At 44.0% G+C, this 12,688-nt stretch overlaps 1 protein-coding gene across 3 annotated transcripts in view; it reads left to right on the forward strand.

The window, feature by feature from the left end:
- LOC124002919 (kazrin-like) overlaps positions 1-12,688 on the forward strand; it is a 295,116-nt gene that overhangs the window by 169,277 nt on the left and 113,151 nt on the right. The window lies entirely within an intron of this gene.

Here is a 12,688-nt window from a genome sequence, read left to right on the forward strand (position 1 = left end):
ACACCTGTTCTCTCAGTCACATTCTGTTAAAATTCCCCAAAGCATTGGCTTCTTCGCGTGATGTGTTGCTATCTCTATCTTCTTGCCCTTTGTGCTGTCGTCTGTACCATGTTTTGTGCTGCTGCCATGTTGTGTTGCTACCATGTTGTGTTGCTACCATGTTGTGTTGTCATGTGTTTCTGCCATGCTATGTTGTTGCCTTAGGTCTCTCTTTATGTAAAGAGAGTGGTGTCTCTCTTGTTGTGATGTGTGTTTTGTCCTAGATCTTTAATTGCATGTTTTTATTTTAATCCCAGCCCCCGTCCCCGCAGGAGGCCTTTTGCCTTTTAGTAGGCCGTCATTATAAATAATACATTGTTCTTAACTGACTTGCCTGGTTAAATAAAGAAATAAAACATAATAATAAACTCTGACCCTAAACACACAGACTTCCTACCCTTTATACTACTGTAACAGAAAGCCAGCCAGACAGACTCAACACTCAGTATCTGAGACAGTTCCCTAATGCCTGTTCTAAACTCTCCCACTTCATCCCTCTCCCATTGTTATTTAGGGTGCCCATTCTCTACTGTTGCCCATACTGGCCTTCTCATAGCCCAGCTCATAATAGCTCCTCAGAGAGGACGGGATTCTAGTGGTGGAATATTCCACCCTGGCAACCGAACAATGAATTCCATTCAGCATGACTGTGTGGTTTCAGGGGGATTCAGACTGAAGGGTTTCCCACAAACCCCTTTAATTACCACGACCAGAGACTCAACTGCTTCCTCCATCCAGGAATGTGCTCCCAAAACCAGAAATGCTTCTGTTCTATTCAGCCTCTGCTCTGTGAAACTCTTCCATAATTCCACAGGCGGCAGGGGAATGAGTACTGTACCAGAGAGCTGGAAATGGGTTGATATCCCCCAAATTAAATGGTGAAGGTTGGACCATCAAAGACTGTATATCTGCGTAGGGGGGATGGATGATGCTTTCGGTCGGTCTGTCTTCTGTGTCGCCTCCATGGGTACAGAGTTTACCTGCTGTTATAGTTGTAGGGAGCTTGAGGAGGGAGATCAGTTATTCCATGGTTATTGTACATGGTGTATTAGAGGAGCGGAGGAGAGACGAGAGGAGTGGAGTAGAGTAGATAGGAGAGGAGGAGAGAGAAGTGGGGAGGAGAGAGAAGTGGAGAGGAGGAGAGAGGAGAGGAGTAGAGTAGAATAGATAGGAGAGAGAAGTGGGGAGGAGAGAGAAGTGGGGAGGAGAGAGAAGTGGAGAGGAGGAGAGGAGTAGAGTAGAATAGAGAGGGGGAGAGGAGTAGAAAGGGGAGGAGGAGAGAGAAGTGGAGAGGAGGAGAGGAGTAGAGTAGAGGGGAGAGGAGTAGAAAGGGGAGGAGGAGAGAGAAGGGGAGAGGAGGAGAGGGGAGAGGGGAGAGGAGAGAATGTGAAAACGCAACAAGCTCACGAGAGTAGAGAAAAAAATAACACTGAAACGTAGTTGAACTGCTCTGAAGGAGACACTACAGACACAAGACTTCACACTATGTAACAAGAGGGACGGAGAGGGAAGGAGAGAGCAGCACCTGTCATGGGTGAGGTAATGGATGTTATAGTGATGTGAGACTCACACTCCTCTTTAGGAATTAGTGAGGTTTTGTCAGTGTTCAAACAGCCTGAAGACAGTGTCATCATGATGAAATGGAACGAGAACATGAAAGACTACTTGGGACTCCAGAACATGATCTGGCTAAAACATCCTTAGCCTTTCCTACTGGGACCCACCCCACCATGATATCTTGCTTTTCTGAACATACTTTAGATTCTGCTGCAGTAGCTTAGGCTGGTGAGATCGCTTTCCTTACCTAGCTATAATGGCATGTGACCTTTTCAGGAAGTCAATGAGAGCCCAATCAGGTTGCTGCTGGTTCCACTACCTTCACATACTGTGTGTGTGGCTGGCCTTTATGAATAAATAAAAACTCAAGTACCTACATAGAACAGTGCTGCAGCAGTAAGTCAAGTCATTATCAGTCTACTGTTGATGATTAGGTTTGTTATCATTTCATTCAAGTGCACATGTACTGTACCGTATTGTGTAGTGGAGTATGTACAGGCCATAGTCCCAGTCGGTATTAGATAGAACGCCGTTGCTGTCCCGCCCTCCTGAGGGGAAAACAAACGGTGGTAACCTAGGTTACCCCGTTGGCTCACACGAACTACTTGACCTTTTTCAAATGGAATTTTCTTGTTGTCTGCTTGTTTTAGTAAATTACAAAACTACATTTAAGAAGAGTACAACATGTCTAAATATTTATTTTCAACATTGTCTGCTCCCGTGCGTTCTCATGCCCCTTTTCATGACGGTGCTTGCAGCCACGTGAGTGTTAGCTGGCTACCGACTGGAACATTAAGCTAGCCAAGACCAACAACACAAACTGAATATACAACGGACTACAAGTTAAATGTGATGTGATGAAATGTTTTCCACACGCATAGCTACGTGTAGGGTTAAATCAAATCAAATCTAATCAAATCAAATCAAATGTTATTTATCACATACACATGGTTAGCAGATGTTAATGCGAGTGTAGCGAAATGCTTGTGCTTCTAGTTCCGACAATGCAGTAATAACCAACAAGTAATCTAGCTAACAATTCCAAAACTACTGTCTTATACACAGTGTAAGGGGATAAAGAATATGTACATAAAGATATATGAATGAGTGATGGTACAGAGCAGCATAGGCTCTACAGTAGATGGTATCGAGTACAGTATATACATATGAGATGAGTATGTAAACAAAGTGGCATAAGCAACAGAGGGATGAGAGGAGACGTGAGGACAGACAGGAGGAACAGAGGGATGAGAGGAGACATGAGGACAGACAGGAGGAACAGAAGGATGAGAGGAGACATGAGGACAGACAGGAGCAACAGAGGGATGAGAGGAGACATGAGGACAGACAGGAGCAACAGAGGGATGAGAGGAGACATGAGGACAGACAGGAGCAACAGACGGATGAGAGGAGACATGAGGACAGACAGGAGCAACAGAGGGATGAGAGGAGACATGAGGACAGACAGGAGCAACAGAAGGATGAGAGGAGACGTGAGGACAGACAGGAGGAACAGAGGGATGAGAGGAGACATGAGGACAGACAGGAGCAACAGAAGGATGAGAGGAGACATGAGGACAGACAGGAGCAACAGAGGGATGAGAGGAGACATGAGGACAGACAGGAGCAACAGATGGATGAGAGGAGACATGAGGACAGACAGGAGCAACAGAGGGATGAGAGGAGACATGAGGACAGACAGGAGCAACAGAGGGATGAGAGGAGACATGAGGACAGACAGGAGCAACAGAAGGATGAGAGGAGACATGAGGACAGACAGGAGCAACAGAGGGATGAGAGGAGACATGAGGACAGACAGGAGGAACAGAGGGATGAGCGAAGACATGAGGACAGACAGAAGCAACAGAGGGATGAGAGGAGACATGAGGACAGACAGGAGCAACAGAGGGATGAGAGGAGACATGAGGACAGACAGGAGCAACAGAATGATGAGAGGAGACATGAGGACAGACAGGAGCAACAGAGGGATGAGAGGAGACATGAGGACAGACAGGAGGAACAGAAGGATGAGCGAAGACATGAGGACAGACAGAAGCAACAGAGGGATGAGAGGAGACATGAGGACAGACAGGAGCAACAGAGGGATGAGAGGAGACATGAGGACAGACAGGAGCAACAGAATGATGAGAGGAGACATGAGGACAGACAGGAGCAACAGAGGGATGAGAGGAGACATGAGGACAGACAGGAGGAACAGAAGGATGAGCGAAGACATGAGGACAGACAGGAGCAACAGAGGGATGAGAGGAGACATGAGGACAGACAGGAGGAACAGAAGGATGAGCGAAGACATGAGGACAGACAGGAGCAACAGAGGGATGAGAGGAGACATGAGGACAGACAGGAGCAACAGAGGGATGAGAGGAGACATGAGGACAGACAGGAGCAACAGAATGATGAGAGGAGACATGAGGACAGACAGGAGCAACAGAAGGATGAGAGGAGACATGAGGACAGACAGGAGCAACAGAGGGATGAGAGGAGACATGAGGACAGACAGGAGGAACAGAAGGATGAGCGAAGACATGAAGACAGACAGGAGCAACAGAGGGATGAGAGGAGACATGAGGACAGACAGGAGGAACAGAAGGATGAGAGGAGACATGAGGACAGACAGGAGGAACAGAAGGATGAGCGAAGACATGAGGACAGACAGGAGGAACAGAGGGATGAGAGGAGACATGAGGACAGACAGGAGCAACAGAAGGATGAGTGAAGACATGAGGACAGACAGGAGGAACAGAGGGATGAGCGAAGACATGAGGACAGACAGAAGCAACAGAAGGATGAGTGAAGACATGAGGACAGACAGGAGCAACAGAAGGATGAGAGGAGACATGAGGACAGACAGGAGCAACAGAGGGATGAGAGGAGACATGAGGACAGACAGGAGCAACAGAAGGATGAGAGGAGACATGAGGACAGACAGGAGCAACAGAGGGATGAGAGGAGACATGAGGACAGACAGGAGGAACAGAAGGATGAGCGAAGACATGAAGACAGACAGGAGCAACAGAGGGATGAGAGGAGACATGAGGACAGACAGGAGGAACAGAAGGATGAGCGAAGACATGAGGACAGACAGGAGCAACAGAGGGATGAGAGGAGACATGAGGACAGACAGGAGCAACAGAAGGATGAGCGAAGACATGAGGACAGACAGGAGGAACAGAGGGATGAGAGGAGACATGAGGACAGACAGGAGCAACAGAAGGATGAGTGAAGACATGAGGACAGACAGTGGTGTAACATACTTAAGTAAAACTACTTGAAAGTACTAATTAAGTAGTTTTTTGGGGTATATGTACTTTACTATTTATATTTTTTGACAATAATTCCTAAACAATAATTCCTACAGACATTTTCCCTGACACCCAAAAGTACATGTTACATTGTGAATGCTTAGCAGGACAGGAAAATGGCCTAATTCACACACTAATCAAGAGAACATCCCTGGTCATCCTTTCTGCCACCTGATCAGGCAGACTCACTAAAGACATGCTTCGTTTGTAAATTATGTGTGTGTTGGAGCATGCCCCTGGCTATCCGTAAATGAAAAAACAAGAAAATGATGCTGTCTGGTTTGATTAATATAAGGAATTTGAAAGTATTTATACTTTCACTTTGGATACTTATGTATATTTAGCAATTACATGTCTTTTGATTCTTAAGTATATTTAAAACCAAGTACTTTTAGACTTTTACTCAAGTAGTATTTTACTGGATGACTTTTACTTGAGTAATTTTCTATTAAGGTATCTTTACTTTTACTCAAGTATGATAATTGGGTACTTTTCCCCTCACTGTGACAGACAGGAGCAACAGAGGGATGAGAAGAAACCAATTAGCTCTTTCCCCACATTCTGTCACCTGCCTCTCTACTCATCCACATCGTGATAGTGTAGCCTCTTCGACCCGTGCATTTCGACCAATTAAAGTCTGGATGCAAATTACCACACACTCATTACCTGTCTCTCACAATGGAGCAGAACTCATCTCCCTCCTGCTGTACTGCTCATCGCATTAGAACTGGAGGCTCCAGTGCTGCATCATTCACACACACACACAAACATATACACACACACACGCGCAAACAGGCAGAGCACAACCTACATCATCCCAACACCCCCACTAGCACACAGACTGAGTGCAACAAAGACTCTTGAGAAAATACTCAATATAATCTATAAATCACCAGCTGATGAAAAATGCATGTGCATGAATGTTCTCTTCCTTGACCTTGTCAATGAAAATATATTCCAGAGAGGATGACCCAGAGACCCCATATGTTACTAAACACACTGCATCTCAGTGCAAGATGCGTCACTGCAGTCCCTGGTTGGAATCCAGGCTGCATCACATCCGGCCGTGATTGGGAGTCCCATAGGACGGCGCCCAATTAGCCCAGTGTCGGTCTGTTTGGACGGGGTGGGCTGTCCCATAGGACGGCGCCCAATTAGCCCAGTGTCGCCCGTTTGGACGGGGTGGGCTGTCATGGTAAATAACAGTTTGTTCTTAACTGACTTGTCTAGTTAAATAAAGGTTGAATAATAAATCAATCAGAAATGATAATGACAACCCACTGGGTACAGAGATCTATTCAATGTTCTATTCCACACAAGTTTATTGAAATGACGTGGAAACAACATTGATTCAACCAGTGTGTGCCCAGTGGGAAGTAGAAGTAATCCACATTTTAAAAAGGATCATTTTGGTAGACAGTTTCATTATTTTGCCCTCCCCACGGTTCATTGGAGGAGGAAGTGTAAACTCTAACATAGCTCGAATGGTATCTTGGCTACTGTATGTACAGAACGTTTTCCCATTGAGTTTTGAGAAAATGTTGCAGATTTTAAGCTAATTTTCATGCAATTCTACACAGTTTGGCCGGGAGCTGAGAGTCATTTTTGCAGTTTAAAGCTAATTTCCCGCAGTTCTGTTTTGCCATGGCTAATACTATGTTCCTCTGCTCAAAATGTATAGCAAATCAATAGGTACCTGCTCTGAATGCCGGGTTTTGGAAATTTGCAATTATCCCCGACTGTCTAGCTTTTATTTGAATGTCACTTCTCAAAGATGGTACATATTTTTTTTTATAATACCATCTTTGAGAACTAACAATCAAATAAAAGCCAGATAGTCAGGGATAATCACAAATGAAACACTGAAACTGTTTTTTCCATTCTGAAAATAGCCAATTAGACAGCCCGCCTAAGAATTTTTATGCAGAAAAATACCTGTAATTAATTCAAATGACTGTAATTTCCTCCATAAAAAATGAATAGTTTGAGGTTTTGGCAATGAAGCCATTTATCTACTGTTCCTGTAGACTTTGTCATTGCGCTAACAATAGTTAGCATTGGCTTGTGAAACTACCTCTAACTCCCTATATACTGGACACAGAGACATAAAAGTTGTATCCGCAATTACATTTTGTTGCAGCTATTCATAAAATAAGCATTTTTCATGTAAAAAAGCCTCCCCCAAAAGGTTTCCAAAATCTAAAATAAATCACAGACCCCCTGCAGTACCTCCACAGACCCACAGACCCCACTTTGAAAAACCCTGAACATAGAATGCAGTAATGAATTAGAATGCACTGCCCCAAACCACATCAGGGCTGCTCTGTCATTAAACAGTTCATTACCCACATACATCATTATTTGTTTTATCCCTTGCTTCTCTCTCTCTCTCTCTCTCTCTCTCTCTCTCTCTCTCTCTCTCTCTCTCTCTCTCTCTCTCTCTCTCTCTCTCTCTCTCTCTCTCTCTCTCTCTCTCTCTCTCTCTCTCTCTCTCTCTCTCTCTCTCTCTCTCTCTCTCTCTCTCTCTCTCTCTCTCTCTCTCTCTCTCTCTCTCTCTCTCTCTCTCTCTCTCTCTCTCTCTCTCTCTCTCTCTCTCTCTCTCTCTCTCTCTCTCTCTCTCTCTCTCTCTCTCTCTCTCTCCTTTCTCCTTCTCTCTCTCTCTCTCTCTCTCTCTCTCTCTCTCTCTCTCTCTCTCTCTCTCTCTCTCTCTCTCTCTCTCTCTCTCTCTCCTCTCTCTCTCTCTCTCTCTCCTCTTTCTCTCTCTCTCTCTCTCTCTCTCTCTCTCTCTCTCTCTCTCTCTCTCTCTCTCTCTCTCTCTCTCTCTCTCTCTCTCTCTCCTCCTTTCTTTCTCTCTCTCCATCCCTCTCCCTGTCTTTTTTTTCTGCCCAATAATAGCAGAACAGCAGGCCACCGCTAAAAATATTTTCCCATCAAATACAACACATACCACTTTGGACAAGGCTGTTGTTTTAAAGTTCTGGACAACACTTGAACAAGAAAACACAGATAATTTCAAATGTGATTGTGACAACTTATGATGAAAGAAGCAAAGTACTTGAATGCCACTTCAACAGTGAAGAGTAAAGGGGCATAACTAGCACCATCACAAAGCAAACGGCAGACACCCTCTTCCAAAAACACTCACAGACATAGCGACACACTCACAACCCATCAATGTCAAAGCCACCAAAACAACTCCAGTAAACACAGACACAAAGGTTCAACACAAATGTCCCATCCACATTGACATACATATCCACATTCCCATTTCCAAAAACACTTTATGGTCCAGCTACTGTCGAACCATAAAACCCCCCTGAAATGTGTATGTAATTATTGTGGAGAAATGATTGATTGCGCAACAGGAACCAGGAATTCCCTCTCTGAATTGGATTGAGAAAGGCAGGCTAGATAGAGAGAAATAGAACGTGCGAAAAGAGCCCTGTGTCTTCAGGCTATTTGACATGGGAGAATGGGAAATGTGGGGACCCGGTATCCAAGTGGGTTACACAGTAGGTAAATTGGCCATTCATTTCCTTACACCCTATGTTTGGAATAATCTCCACAAGACGTTTTGTTGGATGCTTTGACATCCCTAGGGCAATTCAGACAGCTGACAGAGGATTTTTAGAATAAAGAATGTATTTGTTTTAATTGACTATGTTTTGTATCTTAATGTGTATTTAATGTGTTATTTATGTTTATCTATACTTGCCTGTTGTATGTCTTTGTTTTTGCACACGCGGCTTTCAGGGACCTCCGGCTGTATGTAATGCCAGGAGGGTTGTATGTTGAGATCTGTTGCTAGACTCCTACTCAAAATCCCTTAACACTGCTGTCTCTGATCACGATATCAAAGGATTACAGCAATGTTTTCTGAGGCATTACATATGTCTCCATGTCACAATCAGGTATTAGCTCTCTAATACACATCCTATATGATTACACTGTGTAGTGGTGTCGTGGTTGGTGATTAGCTGGGAGGCGGGTGTCTTTGACCCAGAGAGAGATGGTCCATCTGGTATGCAGTCTGACCCCTGGTGGGGCGGGGCGGAACAGGGTGGGGGTCACCAGCAGGAGGCTGAGGACAGGAGAGGTGGGGGATGGGGGTGGGCGTGGGGACAGATTGCCATGGTAATCTGCATCCCTCATCTGGGATATGCAAACGGTAGTAGCAGGGAAGGAGGACATGGACTTCTCCATGGTGTGAAGGGAAGAGAGGATGTGGCGACCTATCTGTGTTCCGTGGGAGCTGGATGGAGGGGACGTGATTGGAGGTAAAGCAGGAAACGTACAGCCTCTGTCTCAGTCAGTGTCAGACAGGACTAGAGTAGCATCAGTCGGCTAATCCTGCGCTGGATGGATGGAGGATATGTACAGGTCTCATTACATTCCTACGCAGGCTTTGTTTTTGTCACTTCTCAGTCACATCTCTGAGCATTATTGTCTTCAGACTGTACTGTAGAGAAGGCTTTCAAATTAGACCGGTGCATTTTATACATCTTGTAATGGGATCCCCGCAGATATACTGTATACTGTAACATGTGAGGCTATTATGTAGCCTTGTGATCAGCGATATGCAGACATCTAATATGGCAGCTCACTGTCCTAAACTCAGGTGCGAGGGTGTGTGCGTGCGTGTGTGCATTCGTGTTTGTGTGTGTCAAGAGGGGGGTGAGTGTCGACATGACAGAAACAGGAAGTGGATAGAGGAGGATGACTCATCCATACTGTCAAGTGCCTCTGAGGAGGTGTAACCACTGTGTGATCTAAATGGATGAGGACTGAGCTGGGTCTCTATCTGTCTCTTTCTCTCTCTCGCTCTTTCTCTCTCTGAGGCTTTGAATGGCCTCATGCACAGATGAGGGAATTTCCTGTAATAGAGTTCTGATTGAGGAATTTGCCTTTTGAGCACATACTGTAAGATCCACTAAGGTTCTCAAGAAAAGCCTGTCACTTCTATCGTCCTCCCTCGGGCAACGATCAGCAGCTCACTAAATGTATGTATTTTGTTCTAATTTGGTGACTTTACCCCTTTCAGAAATTCTTAAGCCGTAAATTAGCCTGCGATACTCCTATCTCATTTATCAAACAGCAGAATGACATTTTTGGGCCAGGATCCGGTGTTGCAGAACACTGCTCAGATGAGCTGGTTAGTTTAGAAAAGAAGCAACAATAACCGGCTCGTTGATCAAGTTATTTGACAGGTGTGAGCATTCTGGTTGGATTTGTTGGGTATTTCCATTTGTTCACTTTGTTTGTGATTCCGTTCACGGCTTTTCAAACTATGAGCAGCTGTGTTGTTTAATGATAGCTGTTAAAGTTCAAGGTAAAAGTGTTCTTTCATGGTAGTTGTGAGAACTGCGTGTGATAGTAATGTGTCGCACAATAGAGGTTGGGGGAGCTGGGGTCTCATAGTACTGTTTAATGAGAGTTGGGAGTTGTTTGTGTGGTGAGCTTTGGGAGATGTGTGTGGTAGTTGTTATTGAACAGTACTTCTGAGGGCTCTGTCTTTTTAATGCCGCATATCAATCGCCAGTTAGCTTTACTTCTCATCAGTCATGCTGTATTACATAGGCTTTAGTTTCTCTGCAGTTCTTTACCACTTTCTGTAGAGAGAAGATTAAAGTTTAAGCCTATTGTTGCTTGTGCAGCTGTTGCTAAGCAACTACCATTGGATGGTATGCCGCAGAGGAACATAATAAGTTATGTTTCTCGGACTCCATTTAACCTTTGCTATCACAATGAGCTTCAAAGTTGCTGCTAGTTTCCAGTCGTTGTGAATAACAGACCAGTATGTGTTTATGACCTGTGACTGTGTATACCAGGGATGGGCAACTGGTGGCTGGCCACTTTTGTAGGCCCGCGGATCCATTTCCAATTATTACAATTTTTTTTGTGTGAACTTACTGTTGAGAGTTAGAACAGTAACAAAAGGTGAAATTTCTAAATGTGGTTTGTGCATCGGCAGTTTTTCTCTTGTTATGTTAGTCACTGACGTTTACTCAATGAATCCATTTCAGCTAACAGTTTTTAGATTGGTAAATTCATCTAATGGCCAGCTATCTAAACTTGTAATAATCGTGGTTGAATTACTGACCGTCGCCCCCCATTGATTTTGTTAGTCGCTCTCATTCAGATATCATATTAAATGAAAAATGCAAACATTTCTCTCCACTCTATGGCAAAGGGTGTAGAATTGCAGGAAATTAGGTGTAAATCTGCATATTTTTCTCTCTTCTCTCAAAGCAAAATGTGTAAAATTGTATGGGATCAATTTCAAGCCATATGCATTGAATTCAAAATAAAGTTGAGAATGTAAACATTATATTTTCAAGGACGGTGAAATAATGTGTCACGTCCTGACCATAGGATGCCTTTATTTTCTATGGTAGAGTAGGTCAGGGCGTGACTAGGGATTTAGTCTAGTTTATTTTTTCTATGTGGGGTTGAAGTTTGATTTTTCGATGTTGGTATGATTCCCAATTAGAGGCAGCTGGCTATCGTTGTCTCTAATTGGGAATCATACTTAAGTAGCATTTTTCCACCTGTGTGTTATGGGATATTGTTTTGAGTAGTGTATGTAGCACCTCTGTTGTCACGGTTTGTTGTTTCGTTTGTTTGTTTTGCAAAGTTTCACTATTAAATATTATGTGGAACTCAACATGTGAAATCTAGGTAATATGAGATTATTACTACCACAGATGGATGATGAAGTAGAGGTTGAATTGATGGTTGAATTTGAGGGTTCATAGGAGGCATTCAGTACCGTACCTCACACAAGAAACAGAGAACACATAGACAGGCAAGCAACCCTTGGTTTCTGGCCTGCGACTAGTAACTCTACAACATGTGTAGTGTGAATTGATCTGAAGTGTTGAGTGGAATGTAAAATAGTATTTTTGTGTACGCATGGCCAGCTGCTCTGTAGGAAGATGGCCTGGATGAATCTGGTTAGAATTCAAAAGTCAACCGAGAGCTCACTCGTAGTTAATTAATCAGAGCTCATATCAGGGGGCAGAGGTGCAGAGTAACTCCAGTCTATCCCAACCTGCCAACTTGTCCCCAGGGAGGGGGCTGCTGCCTCGGGGAGTCACAAGACATGAACAGTAGTAGATGTCACTGTAGTGTAATTTGTGACTGACTGGCTCGATTTGGTCTCATGTAGCAAAATTTTAAATGGTGTTTTTAACATTGGATAAAAGTAGACTCAGAGCTAGAAAATTGTATATCATACACTACAGTTAGAAACAATGGAAAAAATAATTCTGCTTTGAAAGTTGATAAACGTATAACCTAATTTGTGAGAAAATGGCCTTTGAATATTTTTGGTACCTACTGGAGAGTTCTTCTTTGTCTACACCCATTCAGCATCGTTCACACCCTCTTAAGCTTTAGCCCCACCCATCTCTTTAAGGGTTGATCCGAGCGTTCTGTCCTAACAACAGCAGTCAAGCACCAAAGCTAACTGGCTAACGCTGACTAGTTACTTCCAGACACAAATGAGAGAACAGCTCACTGACCATTTAACTCACCCTAGCAGAGCTGATTAGGCTATTTGTATGTTATCCAGAGTGTTGGTGTCTGCCACTATGCGGCTGGCAACAATATATGCTTTTTTGCCAACGTTTACTGACACCGGCCATAGCGTTCGTAAATTAGTCAGTTATTCTGCACTCTGACACACTCAGACGAGAGTGCTCTGAAATCGGAGTTGATAGCCACAGTGAAATTACCAGCTACGTCTATCGCAGAGACATTCTATTGAA

The sequence above is a fragment of the Oncorhynchus gorbuscha genome, linkage group LG18 (assembly GCF_021184085.1).
Source record: "Oncorhynchus gorbuscha isolate QuinsamMale2020 ecotype Even-year linkage group LG18, OgorEven_v1.0, whole genome shotgun sequence".
Classification (NCBI taxonomy): domain Eukaryota; kingdom Metazoa; phylum Chordata; class Actinopteri; order Salmoniformes; family Salmonidae; genus Oncorhynchus; species Oncorhynchus gorbuscha.